This window comes from Gopherus flavomarginatus, chromosome 4, assembly GCF_025201925.1.
Source record: "Gopherus flavomarginatus isolate rGopFla2 chromosome 4, rGopFla2.mat.asm, whole genome shotgun sequence".
Classification (NCBI taxonomy): domain Eukaryota; kingdom Metazoa; phylum Chordata; order Testudines; family Testudinidae; genus Gopherus; species Gopherus flavomarginatus.
The window spans coordinates 192,924,185-192,938,443 of record NC_066620.1 but is presented as its reverse complement, the minus strand read 5'-3'; the positions used below and the strand labels follow the sequence as shown (position 1 = coordinate 192,938,443).

The 14,259-nt window shown below is 40.4% G+C and overlaps 1 protein-coding gene across 3 annotated transcripts in view; it reads left to right on the top strand.

Moving 5' to 3' along the window:
* The window catches only part of CYRIA (CYFIP related Rac1 interactor A), a 70,729-nt gene that overhangs the window by 14,219 nt on the left and 42,251 nt on the right, over positions 1-14,259 (top strand). For 2 of the 3 annotated variants that reach the window (XM_050950913.1, XM_050950909.1), the window contains exon 2: positions 3,530-3,680. The exons of the other annotated variant lie outside the window; for it this stretch is intronic. The gene's annotated coding sequence lies outside the window, so the exon portion shown is untranslated. The remainder of the gene's footprint in view (positions 1-3,529; positions 3,681-14,259) is intronic. 3 annotated transcript variants of the gene reach the window in all.

Genomic DNA, 14,259 nt, shown 5'->3' with positions numbered 1-14,259 from the left:
ATGTTTAGTGTGTATGTGTATAATATATAAAAATTCTCTCAGCAAAATAAGTGACCAAGTATTATTTTATCACCTACAATTGGTTAATAACATAATAAAAGCATCCTGATTGGTTGTTAATTAAATCACATGGTGTTTTAATATCATGTGCTGCAAATAGCTGCACGAGATGCATTAAAGAGCCACTTATTTAGTCTGAGTGTGACTGAACTGGGCAGTATTTCATACCCACTTTGTACCTTGTGTAGCTATTTATGTAAACCACTGGAAAATCTCACCACTGGCAATTAAAGAGCCATTGCTTTGTTTCTTTTAATCAGAATCGAGGGGAAACTATTGTTTTAGCTATGAAATTAAAATCTTAAAAGTTTAGAGCTTGGTGCCTTTTCTTTAGGATTAAAAAGTTCTTTAAAAAATTGGTGTTAACAAACAAAGGGGATTATCTGGTCTGAAGTAACTACTATAGTCTACATCTGCTAATCTGCTTTGGAAACAAGTGAAAACATGAGATGTCATCCCCTCCCCCCCAATTATTCATAAACAGTAGCAAGCATACAGCCTCCAAAAAATTGGTGATTTTTATTTTACATTCTCATTAGCTTCTCAAAGAGATTAAGTGTCCTCTCCAGATCCCCACGTAACAATCAGCCAACTTAATGAGTGGCAATGGAAGGCTGTACTGTCAGCTGCTCTATATTGGCATACCTTCATTGAAGCTAGTGGACCTATGCCAATTTACAGCAACTGACAATTTGGCCCAGAGTCTCTTCTGGTATTGGAAACAATCCAGGGTGATTAGAATAAGGAGTCAGATGCTCAGATACAGTAGAGATGGGCACACTAGTTATTTTTATTTATTATTAAGCAGAGATTGAGAATTTTCAGGCTTCTAGATAGAAGATTCACTTAAAATTCTATTTATTCCCCACAGTACCAAAAGTGTAAAGAGACTGTTGCCTTTGATTGCTGCAATATGTGGATTGATATATACTAGCTGAGGATCAGGACCTTTAACATTTGTCATCTAACAAAATATAGGAAACCTCTAATCACATTTTTAACTAAATGTAAAAAGGAGCTGCTGAGTACCTCTGTGGTATACCTGGAAACTCAAAGATTCTGTCTGCTGTGTCCCTGGTTAGTTTTCAGAATTGTTGCTTCTGAAAAGCAATGTCTCCAGAAATGGAATTGCAGCAGCCCTCACTCAAGGGTATTATGAGAAGTATCACTTTTCAGGAGATTTGTGATACACAGACTTTCCATTGATGCAGTGGGGTAACCTATGACCGGTTTATCTTTAGACTTTTCAGGTGATTGGCTATAGGCATCCAGCGCAACGACCATGGCTATCAGACAAGGCCTTCCAGATAATTTAAATTGAAGGCCTCAGCCCACCAGCATGGTGATAAGCATGCTCACAATCAGCTGAAGTGAAAATTGAACACCCTGACACTCCGCAATTGTGAGGCATATTATAACCAAGTGGCGGATGATGTCAAATTTCACTTGAAGCCAACATTTCACACCATTTGCAACCTCAGCGGTCAAGAGGTAGTCACTACAAACTGCATCCTGAATGACAGCCAAGGCCATCCATGTAAATCGGATGATGCCCTTCTCTCACAGGTATTCTGTTTCCCATTTGGGGACAATGTATACCTTCAAGTCAGCAGCACTGCTGTGGGTACCCGCATGGCCTCACAGTATGTCAACATTTTTATGGCTGACTTAGAACAGTGCTTCCTCAGCTCTCATCCCCTAATGCCCCTACTCGTGCTACACTGATGACATCTTCATCATCTGGACCCATGGAAAAGAAGCCCTTGAGGAATTCCACCATGACATCAACAATTTCCATCCTACCATCAACCTCAGCCTGTACCAGTCCACACAACAGGTCCACTTCCTGGACACTACACTGCTATTAAGCAATGGTCACATACACCACCACCCTATACTGGAAACCTACTGACCGCTGTACTTACATACATGCCTCCAGCTTTCATCCAGACCACATCACATGATCCATTGTCTACAGCCAAGCTCTAAGATTCAACCGCATTTGCTCCATTCCCTCAGACAGAGACAAAAACCTACAAGATCTCTATCAAGCATTCTTAAAGTACAATGCCCACCTGCTGAAGTGAAGAAACAGATTGTCAGAGCCAGAAGAATACCCAGAAGTCACCTACTACAGGACAGGCCCAACAAAGAAAGTAACAGAACGCCACTAGCATCCAGCGCATCATCAGGGATCTACAACCTGTCCTGAAGGACAGTCCTTCACTCTTAGAGATCTTGGGAGACAGGCCAGTCCTCACTTACAAGTTTCAGAGTAGCAGCCATGTTAGTTTGTATCCGCAAAAAGAACAGGAGTACTTGTGGCACCTTAGAGACTAACAAATTTATTTCAGCATAAGCTTTCATGGGCTACAGCTCACTTCTTCGGATGCATAGAATGGAACACACCGATTGTATAAATATCTTCTTACAGAGAGCATGAAAATGTGGAAGTATGCATACCAACTGGAAGAGTCCAATCAATTGAGATGAGCTATCATCAGCAGGAGGAAAAAAAACCTTTTGAAGTGATAATTGAGATGACCCATAGAATGTGTGAGGAGAACTTAACATAGGGAAATAGATTAAATTAGTGTATTGACCCAACCATTCCCAGTCTGTTTAAACCTAAGTTAATTGCATCTAATTTGCATATTAATTCAAGTTCAGCAGTTTCTCTTTGGAGTGTGTTTTTTTTTTTTTGTTGCAAAATTGCCACCTTCAAGTCTGTCACTGAGTGGTTAGAGAGGTTGAAGTGTTCTCCCACTGATTTTTGAATGTTATGATTCCTGATGTCAGATTTGTGTCCAGACACAAACTGGACAGTCTCTACGCAAAAGAATAAATGGACACAAATCTGACATCAGGAATCATAACTGTGCAGCTGTTCTTGAGTTTGACTATGGAATGAACAGTGGATTTTTAGCCATAAAAAAAGATATTGTTACACTAGAAATAACCCTTGTGTTTAGTTACTTTGTTTTTTCCCTAATATTTACATTTGATTTTTAAAACTTTGGTAATCTTTTGAAAGTATGAGAGCCCGATCTCAAATCTTCCAGTATGCAAAGGATTTTGGCAAAAGCAGTTCCAGTTTATGTAAATATTTTGTTTTAAATGAATATAGGTATTATGACAAGCAGCTAAATTTTACAAGGCATGGGTCTCACGCATTCTCATAATTTAGTTGAATTCTTAACATAATGCACATGCCTCAGTTGTGTGAAAACAACTTGCACCAATCTTGGCAGCAATTCATCAACTTAATCGCAAATAATTTGTTGAGGCAGTTCAACAATAATTGAATGTTTGCCTGAATAAAAATTCAAATTAAATATTTTAAAAATTCAGCTCTGCCACACCTTTAAAATTGTTTTTCTAAGTCTCTTTTAACAATGTTCCAAATTTCACTTTTTAAAAAATGAGTATGGGCTTTCTTTGATATAACCCAATTTATTTTCTTTTTAAGCTAGGGAAGCGTCATCTGCAAAGTTGAAGGAAAGGAAAAGCGTAGTGATTCCGGGTGTGATCCTGAGTGTGTTATGTGACAGACGGATGCTGAGTTTCTAACTCCATCATTCTAGATTGTAGAACCTGAACTGGAACTACTACCTTGCTAGGTAAGAGATTGTCAAGTGTGTGTGATTTTTATATGCCTTCCCCTTTGCAGTGTTTAAATGAAAGTAAATTCATATTCTGAAATGTAGCATATTGTAGACTTGTAGAGTGTGTATTTTTGTTAAATATGCTTGGCTTTATTAGGGGTGCCTGCACTGCTGAAATGATTGGTACAGTGTTCCCGTGAGAGAGACAGCAGCAGCAACTCTGCGTGGAACAACTTTGAAACAGCTGGCCATCAAAGTGTACTATGGAACTTTTAATGCCCGGCAGGCTAGAGCACTGTACATTTACACCCCAGCTTGAGATGCACTAAATTGCCTTATAGATGATCTCTTGGTCTCCCTCCAAGAAAAGACTTTTGAGACATCATGAATTAGAAGGGAGCCTGGTCTGAAAGACCTTACATACACAATGGTACTCTGTCCTTGACAATTACGTCTCCCATCACACTTCTCTGTGGGGGAAAGCCTTGCTCTTTGGCTACTGCTGTCCACCTCCTGAGGGGAACAGAAATTGAAGAGGAAAATATAATGTTCCTTTTAGCACTGTTAACGATGGACAAGTTCTTGATTAAAAAATGTTTGGGATCTCTAGGGCAGCATGCCACAGAATTGTTCTCATCAGCTCTGACTCAGACAAGCTGCTGTTCACCAGCTCTTCTTCTTAGCTTGTTTGAAAACTTTTGGCAGATGTTGGTGTTTTGAAACGGACTGTCCCTTGTCAAATCCTTACGGGAGGGACAATTTTGTTTTGTTTCCATAGTGTGTGTGTTTGTGGGACAAGGCTCATTAGAGGAAGTCAGTTTGGGTTCGTGGTTCCTAGCAGAAAGAAAAAGAGCCCTCAGATATGTGGAAATGAGTCTTTAGGATAGCTTTTCCCTACTCTGGCAACAGGACAGCTGTTGTGCATTATCCAGCATGGTATGCTATGAGCAAGTGACCCCCAAAAGAAACATCAAAGAAAAATCAGAGTTATGAGCAGAAAGAAATCAGTTCATCACATCAGAAGTCTGTGTCATTGGGGATGCGAACAAAACAGATTTGGTTCAGCCACACTCCGATAAACCCAGGGAACTCCATACTAATATTATAGATGTGATGATGTAAAAGGAACAGAATAGAACCACTAGCAGATTTATGGATTTACTTTAAGGCCAGAAGGGACTAAAATGATTATAGTCTGACCTTCTTTATAACATAGGCAATAGAATTTCACTCAGTAAGTCCAGCTGTAGAGGGAAGTATTCTTCTCTACCATGTAAAATTATGCCATCAAGTCCATAAATAAACACACACTGAAGTGCAGTTAGTAATCAACATAGATCCTTTGCGTTTGGGTCTCACGTATTTTTCTTTCTCGGTCTGCATTACGGGGGTCTCTTGTGAAAGAATCCTATAGGATTTAACAGAAAATTATTACTGACAAATTTCTACAGGATTTTTTTTAAGTGTAAAAAGACATACAAGTATAGAAAGGATATTGCTCTCAATTAAATTCTAGGGCTCGTGCTTCTTTGAGAGGGAATGGGGGCTGGGCAGCAGTGCAGCCCATGTGCTGCTGCCACTTTCACAGGGAGGAGCTGAGGGGTCCCACAGCCAAAAGCCATTGCTCTTCACTGAACAGGGGAGAGGAAGTTGAGTGAGCCAATGAATGAATGGCTGATTGGTGTAGAGGGGTTAATGTGTGGGGGTGGAGGGGGAAGTGAGGCAAGGGGGAGAAGGAAGAGGACAAAGGTGAAAGTACTGTTTGAAAGAGGAAAGGATATAGGTGGGTGAGAGAAGAACAAAAGAGAAGAGGACCTATCACAGAAGAGAGTCTGATCCATAATAAAAAGTGAAGTAAAGGTAGGAAGGAATAACAAAAGCATAAGATATAGTTAATGACAGGTTTTTTAAAGTTTATTAAATAAGAAGTTAAACAGCATTACAATCAAATACAAAACACTACTATCTTTATTCTGTTAAGTGTCAGGGTTGTGGCTTATAAAGGCTCTTGTGGTACAACTATTTTTTTTGCATGAAATACTGGTGGTGTGAAAATTCTGCAAGCCCTGATTATTTGTTCTTTTGTTTCCAATACATTATATATCTAACATTCAGTAGCTTATTACCAGATGACACATAAGTTTGTGTATATGTTATCTACATTTGCAGGAACTTGTTTTAAGCTCTAAATGAGTTGCTGATTGTTTAGCTAAACTTTCATAGCTTATTCCAGCAAAAGATTGTGTCAAAATAATGACTTTGGCAACACTTGTCTATCTTAGTCACAACAGTTACTGAAAATTGAATCAAAATGTCAGGGTGGGGTATTGATGATTATCCTTAAAATGCTGGGTACGTTTCTTACTCAGAGCTGTGCTCATGAAACTTTGGAGACATTTGTCATCAGTGAAAAGAGGAGAATTAAACTTAATTTGCTACCAAAAGTGGGTTCCAGCAGAGCTATTTGAAAAATGGAAAAAAAAATTGCAAAAAGTAATTTAAAAGGCTATTTTTACTTGGCAGAGTTTGAAAAGAACCTATTTTTTCCCTCCCTTTTTTTTTTTTTTTTTTTTTAAATTGGCAAATGAAAACTTCCAGAACTATTGTTACCAAACACTGTGTGGAACTGACGACACTTTGACATAGTTTTTTTGCAATTTTTCTTAATGAAGTCTTCCGTTTGAAAGTTTCAACCAGCTGTAAATCTTACCTTTTAATACTTATTTGAGAGAACGTTGAACTCATTTTTTTTTCCATCTGAGCCATCCAAACCTTCTGATAGCCAGCTTCAGCATGTTATCCAAATATTACAACAGTATCTCGGGGGGGAAAAGACTAGCCTGGACAGTATTTTAGCAAGATTTAATATGAGTTCATAATGTGGAGATCAAGGGCTGGCCCACAATATTTTGGCACCTGAGGCGGGGAGCTCAAATGACACCCGCATGTCCCCTCGCTTGGCCCAAAACTTTGAAAGGCCTCAATTTTGCTGCCTTCCTGTTCTACTCCTCTCATGGTACTGCTCTGCTACCTACACCAATAAAGGAGAGCTAACAACTTAAAATGCCTTGTTCAAAAATTTTAAGTAACACTTAAACTTTCAAATGCCTGAATGGCAAGTATAACTTTTCTTGTCTGCATAGTAAACACTGGCATTTTTATCTGTTTGAATAATCAAAGTGGTGCTTGCCATGCCTTCTTGGTTGCAAAGATTTGAACTGCTTCTTGAAGGTCCACAGTCTGAGCCAGCTCATGCTGTTCTGAGATGGCTAAAAGGCCAACCACAATGACACAGGAGAGGCTGAAGTGTAGATGTGTTTTTATTAACTTCAGCTTGGAGAAGCCAGTGGAGAATGCAGCAACTGTTACAGGAAGTGTTAGAAGTATGCACAGAGCAACAAAAGCATTTGGAAAGAGGGTGGTCATCTTATTGTGCACATATATTCCAGAATAGCCTTTGGAGTTGATCCTGCTGAAATGTATCTTGAAAGAGCTTTCAGTTCATCACCTAAATCACTCACGTCAATATCACGCATGTCATCATGTGTCAACGCTGTCTCTGATGCCCTGCATTGCTGGTGTAGGTCTTCTTCAGGTATAGTGTGGAGTTTTGGAATATCATACAACATCCCAAATATACTGCTATGTTCCTTGAGCTGCATGAAATGTTCTTCAACTGATTGTATTGCACAATCTAACGCCTGGTTAAAGAATTCAACTTTGAATTGTTGTTTGGGGTCTCTTACGGGATTATCCCGTGCCTCGTAATCAAAATGTCATCTTCTTCGGTGACTCTTGTATTCTTGAATGGGTGGGAAAATAGCTTCAATGTGAAGTTCCTCTGCCAACTTCTGTGTACTTTTCAGAACATTTTGAAATCCCTCATCTGACCGGTAAGACTTTAGGTATGACTTTTGTTCAGTTATTCCATTGCTCCAGATATATCAAGATCAACACCTTGGAGTTGCTTGCTTATAACATTTATTTCAAACAGTATGTCATACCACAACACTAAGGCACACAGAAATTAGAAGTTATGTATGTTTCTGGTAATTCCATTTCCCTCTGCCACTGTTCTCCCATGAACAGTTCCTGTCATAGCATTATCCTCCATAATGGCAACTATAGCATCATCTATCTTCCCAATTTGGTGTTTGATAGGCTTTATTGCCTCCATTCGACTGTCCTATCATGTGGCCCTCAGTGGTTTCAGTGTCAGAGAGGATGTTCCCAGATGTTGCTTCAAAATTCTCCATCGATGAGTTGATGCAGAGAAAAATACATAGATGCTTTGAATTACATTTTAAAAATTCAGCAGCGTCATTAGAAGCTGATGCTGCGTCACTGACCACCAAGCTCAATGAACGAGAACTATATGGGACAAAAAAAGCTCAAGGATTTAACTCTCGATCCATGTCTGCACTCATCTGTTCTTTCCTCTCATGTTGGCACCATTATCGTAGTCCTGACCTCCCACGTCAGCTATTGCAATTCCTGTGTCTTCCAGCTTTTTAAGAAGCACATTTGTCATACCAGCTCCTGTAGTATCATCAATGTCAATAAACTCTAGAAAATGCTCTCTGACAGTCACCATTGCTGGGACATTTTCACTAGGTTCTGTTGTTGTTACAAAAATTAAATTAAAGTCATTTATTTCGTATGGTGTGCAGTCCAGAATAACAGAGTAATATCTTGCTGACTTCAGATCTGCCACAATCTTCTGTTTGACTTTTGTTGCCAGTAACTGTATGATTTCATTTGGAATTGTTTTTCCAAGGTAGTGGTGTGTGTACATTTCTTGGGTAGTGACTCTTCTTAGAGGCTCCTGGAGTACAGCATCAAACTCAGCCATCAGCTCCACAGTTATAAGGAAGTTTCCATTGTTTGGCACATACAGCTGATCTGAAGTGCCACTCAGTGCTAGGTTTTGGGTAGCAAGCATTCTCACAGTAGCAATGAGACTTTTCAGAACATTTTGCCAGTAAAGAGACTCTGATGCAATCTTCTCTTGATGCTGATCAACTATGGTGGCGTTTAACCTTAGTCTCATCTCAAGCACTTTCCACCTATGGAATGCTCTCTAGTGATTTGCTGCCTTCTCATGGCATGCCAGATTTTTAGCCACATTTTTCCAGTCCTTTGTTCCCATAGAACCCAATGTGGCTGGAACATTAGATTGGAAGAGTTTGCAACAAAAACAGTATGCAGTATTCTGGGTTTTTGAGTACATAAGCCATGGCCTCTCCACTTTGTCACCATTGGGGATTTCATGCCAGTAATATGTTGGATGAAACTCCTATTTTCATAGTCTTTGGGGAACATAACGTTTTTCACTTGCTGAGGTCCATTCAGTACAAGGAAGTTCCTCAGGCCACTGCTCAACTGGGTCCGCAGTCCTAGATCATCTAGACTTGGCAGCAGCTGTTTCTTGTGCCTCCACCACACTCTTCTCAGATCTACACTTTTCTTCTGTGCATGGTTACATCCCTTTTGAGATAGAGATATGGATGCTGCAGTAGCTGCCAGGTCACCTGCACTCTGACTAACTGGAAGATCAGGCATCTCTTCACCACTCACATCTTCACTGGGGCTGGAAGGATCACCATGAACATTTGTGTTTTATGTATCTCAGGAGAGCTCCTTTCTGCTTAGATAGAAAAACTTCCTTTGCTTGCTTGCTTTCTTCTGAATTCTGCCCCAGAGGGGCATTTTCTTCTTTCACGCATGACTGCTGTTCTATGCCAGCTATAGTGGCTCTCAACACTCAGTTGAAGGGAACAAATAAGCAGGCTGGTAGCAAGGCCTGTGCAAGGGAAGATATCCCCATCTTAAGGGCCTAACTGGCTCCTGCTACTTCAGTTGACTGCCTGTTCTCCTCAAGTGGGTTCAGGAAGCAGCAGGAAACAGGAAGCTCCCTGCGAAGCTGGTGTTAATCAATCCAGGCTCCTGGGGGTGCTAGAGAGGTACATAAGAGGCTCCCCCCCCCTCTCCCCCAGCAGCTCCTGCTGCTTTCTGTTATTCCCTCTCACCTTTTCTCCTGCCTGCCTGTTATGTCTCTTGTGCCCTCCTTCCTCCAGCACAACACTCTATCTCTCTGCATCTAGAGCAGAGGGAATACATATGCAGCAACAGCAGAAGCAGACACAGTTTTCTACACTCTGGGTTCTAGTGGCATGTGTCCCCCCTCCGCCCCCCCGCCACAGTATGGCACCTGAAGCGGCCACCTCAGTTCACCTCATGGTAAGGCCAGCCCTGTGGAGATCAATATGTTAACCAGTGAACTGTGGCACTCGTTACACACAAATATTATGGTGTTAGGCACATTCATAATGCATGAATGGCTCTTGACCAATGGTTGAAATAGACCCCAAGCTTTCATTCATCCTTTTCAAGTGGAAGGACCAAAATATGTAACTGCTTATAACTATTTTTCTTTTTTTTTAAAAAAGGTTGGTTACGAAATAAACCCAGAAACATCTTGTAGAGCAATCTAGGTATTCAGATTCAATGACAAAATGATTCTACTGCACATGCTTACTTGGGCACTCTTGTTTTATCTATCATAAGCATTTGTGTTGTTTCTGTTATCATGCACAGAAACAAGATTGGTATAGAAATGGTCATATAGGATTCAGCAATCTTTTCAAAATCTTCCTCCACTTGTGCCAGTTCTTGCTTACTGTGGATTTTGTTGATGCTGTTGTATTTAATATTTGTATTGTCATAGCACCTAGAGGCCCCAATCTTGTATAACCCTTCTTCCAGGTGGAGCAACAAGCAGGTTCAATATGTCCCACTTAACAATACAGCACAGAACCGGCTCAAGCCCCCATCCAGTAATCTGGGAAAACTAAACATCACCCTTGGGCGCCTCTAAGAGGTAATGTTTCCCCAATCGCAAGCACAGAGTCTGTATAGCACAGAACTTTTAATAAAGAAAGAGAAAGGAACCCAGCATTAATTTGGGAAAATGCCACAGCCATGATTTGAACACATCTGACCATGAGCAAAACACCCACCCCAGAGTACATTGGGCAGCATCCTTTGCCTCATTTTCTCATTTTGCAATGTGAAAGTCTGACAAACAAATGTTCCTTTAACATGCCACATCCTACTCATAGCTCCTGTCCTTGGTCAGCAAAGACCCGTTTCAGTTTGTGCTCGCATGAGTTTATCTCCCACCCTGGGAAGGGATGTTGCTGTTGCTGCTGCTGCTGTTGTAACTGGCTTACAGTTGCTGTCATTCACTCTGTGTCACTGCTTGCTGCCTCCACACCATCATTCGCTCCACTGCAGTCATTTGTTGTGCCAGCGTTTGCTCCTCCTTACCATCTGCTCTACCACCTATGAAGTTACACCATCGCTTCCTCCTGCCATCTGCCTCTCTACTGCAACCTATGCCAGTCAGTCTCTTGAGGTGTCACCCAGCTCTCAGTGATTTCAGCAGCAAGTGAGGGAACCTCACTGCTAGTGCAGGCTATGCAGTCTCTTCCACAGAAATGCTGTTCCACAGCAGGTCAAAGTCTTAGCCCTTGGACCTGATTATCAGTGATTTCAGCTCTATTGATCACTTAAAGACTCAACTGAGTCTAATCAGCTGTCTTTAAACAGTGAAGAGGAGCAGGTCAAATGTTGCCTACAGCTATTAAGCAGAGTCCATACCACCACACAGAAACACCCGTCTCTACCCTCGCTCCCCTCCACTGGGATCTGGCATATGACCTCTGCTTCACAAGTTCATTTGAGGATGACCCCCTTAATCAGGACAGGCTAAGTACAGTCCTACTGCCCTTTACTCATACAATAAGAGTAACAGCACTTCATTATCTCTGTGTTCAGTAGTAAAGAGATTTGTAACTCAATGCCAGGCAATATTGATCACTTGGGCAACACAGCTCTGTCTGCTGGATGCCTAGGCAGAGCAGGTGTGTTCATGTATACATAGTCTAGCCCACAGTCTAGTCTTTCCCCCTCCCCACCTCAGCACTAGATGTCAGGGGAGAGCTCATTCAAAACCTTCTTATACATGGATGGGAGCCTCATTCTGCTAGACACTGAGCCCAGATAAAGTGAAAAACTAGTCCCTTTTTCAAAGAGCTTACAGTTAAAATATTGGACAAAAAATATTTAGATACCTTGTGCACTGTTTACAATAGCGAGATCAAAATTAGTGTGATCATTACATTGTAAGATTTCTGGGGCAGGGACTATTTTTATTGTTCTGTCTGTACAGTGCCTAGCACGTTAGTCTCTGGTACATGACTCGAACTCTTGGGTGCTATTTCAATACAAATACATAGTAAATAAGCAGTTTTCTGATCACACCTGCTGTCTAGTTATTGTCGATTGTTCTATCAACATTGTGACATAAGTGAGTCTTAAGGAGAATAATGTAATTATTATTCTTTGTCATGTGTTACTTGCAGGAAGGATTTTGCAAAAAGGTATATTTTTTTTTTTGAAAATGGGGAGGCTTAGACTTTTATGCTCAATTTTATCTTCTGTGCTAGGTTGTTCCACAGTCAAATGCCCAGATTGGAGAATACCTTTGAGTCCTTTGAGAGTATCATCCTGGCTACACTCTCAAGACTGGAGTTGTCTCAGTGGGCGTGAATGGAGAAGTGTTCTCCGATGCAGCTTGTGCCCAGCCCATTGATGACCTAAAATATTATGGGTAGGGTTTTCAAAGGTACCTTCATGATGTAGTGGCACAAGTTCCATTGACTTTTCTTGCCGTAAGACCAGGGCTTTGAACTATCACCAGAAGCAAACTGAGAGGCTGTAGGGAGTAAGCACAGTGTGAATTTTTTTTAAGCACTCAATTTATTTTTAACACACGCCTTTTGTATGGTGTCTATCTCCATTAACAAAACTTGCTGACGACTTCCTCAAATACTTTCCAACTGGAGCAAAGCAACAATTTTTAAACAGCTCTTGAATTAATTGATGTGAAGAATTTGGTTATAGGTTCACTCGTGCACTAAATGTTTGTGGTAGGTGGATGTGTAAAATAGGCTGTTGGCCGGGCGTGAACACTGCTGTGCCTACACAAATCAGGAACAATCCATTTTTACAAACAGAATGGCCTCACTCTTTCAAGTGTTTAAGCATGCACATTTAGCTATGCACATGCAGCTATGCACATGCTTATGTATTTGCAAAATTGGGGCCTAAATGAAGAAGTCATTATCTAGTCCACAAGTCAGATCCAAAACTGCCCTGTGCTCTTGTACGTACTGATGCAAATTCTCTACTGCCTTCTGTTTGTGCCTAGTGTAGTCATTTATAGTTGTGCAAAGTGGACATAAAGTGCCACCAAAACCAAATAGTAGTGTTTCATACCTACTTGAGACACTACTATTTTGCAGGTATAAATGACTACATGAGGCAAATCAGGCCCATTCAGAAGCTACGCTAATTCTAATGAACTAGCTCTTTGCCTGTAAACAGTGAGTGCATCTTAGTCAAGCTGAAAATACTTTACTCTATGCGTAGTATAATAACTTCTGGAAACTAGGGCCAAAATCTTCAAATATTGCCTAAAATTAGGCATCTAAATAGCTGGCATGATTTTTAGAAGTGTTGAGCACCCACAACTTGAATTAGCTAGAGCTGTGAGTTTTCAGCACTTACAGATGCCTTGGTTCATGGCGGCCATTTGCTGGATTGCTTTTCCATTGTGGACTGGAGAAAAAAGGCCCCTGTGCAAACCAGTTTCTGCTCCTTTTTTTTTTTTTTTTAAACCTTTTCCCCCCTCTCCCTCCCTGATTCAGCTGACATCCTTGACCAACTTTCCCACATGACACACACTGTCACATGACTTTGTTACCAAGATGACGTCTTCCTGGCTATGCTTGTCCTTCTGAGCAGGAATCAGTCTATCTAGAGTGAATAGATTTCCAGAAATTAGGTACTTAGTCAACTACCCTCTATTGGTCAACCCTGAATCTCTGTGTATTGGAGCTTCAGTCCACTGTGGAGGCAAACAGGCAGTAGAGAATGTGAAAAGCTGCACATTAAAATTAAGTTTGCAGCCTCAGATATATAGCTTATAATTTGTAAATCCTACAGACAGATTCCCAAATTACAATGTGATGTGACATTTCTGTTTTGCATCTTTCTCATGATTGCTTTGTGACTGGACACTTCTTTTATGTATTTACAATTGTGTTGACTGAATGAATAACCTGGTAGTGCCAAGTTCCTAATAAGCTTGAAACCTGTTCATTAAATTGGAATAATGCTTAAATCTTTGACATTTTATAAATGAAATTGATTATCCAGAATACAATTTTTCAGTCTATTCATTTTTAGGTAAATATATGCACTGTGTTCAGATGATTTTGTTTTGCTGTATTGCTATAGTTGAGTAAATAATGCCACTTAGTGGATAACTGCTATCACTACAGCTTTTTATGAAGAATTAAATATTGCTCTTTATACTGTCATTTTTCTTTTACTTCTAGATAGAATATGCTAAAAGTGGCACTTTTTCAAATGATGTTACACAGGTCCAGCATTCTGGTAAAAGGAGAAGATGGTATGAGCGGAGAAGAGGTTTGGCAAAAAGTAAAATTTTAAAAGTGCAGGATGG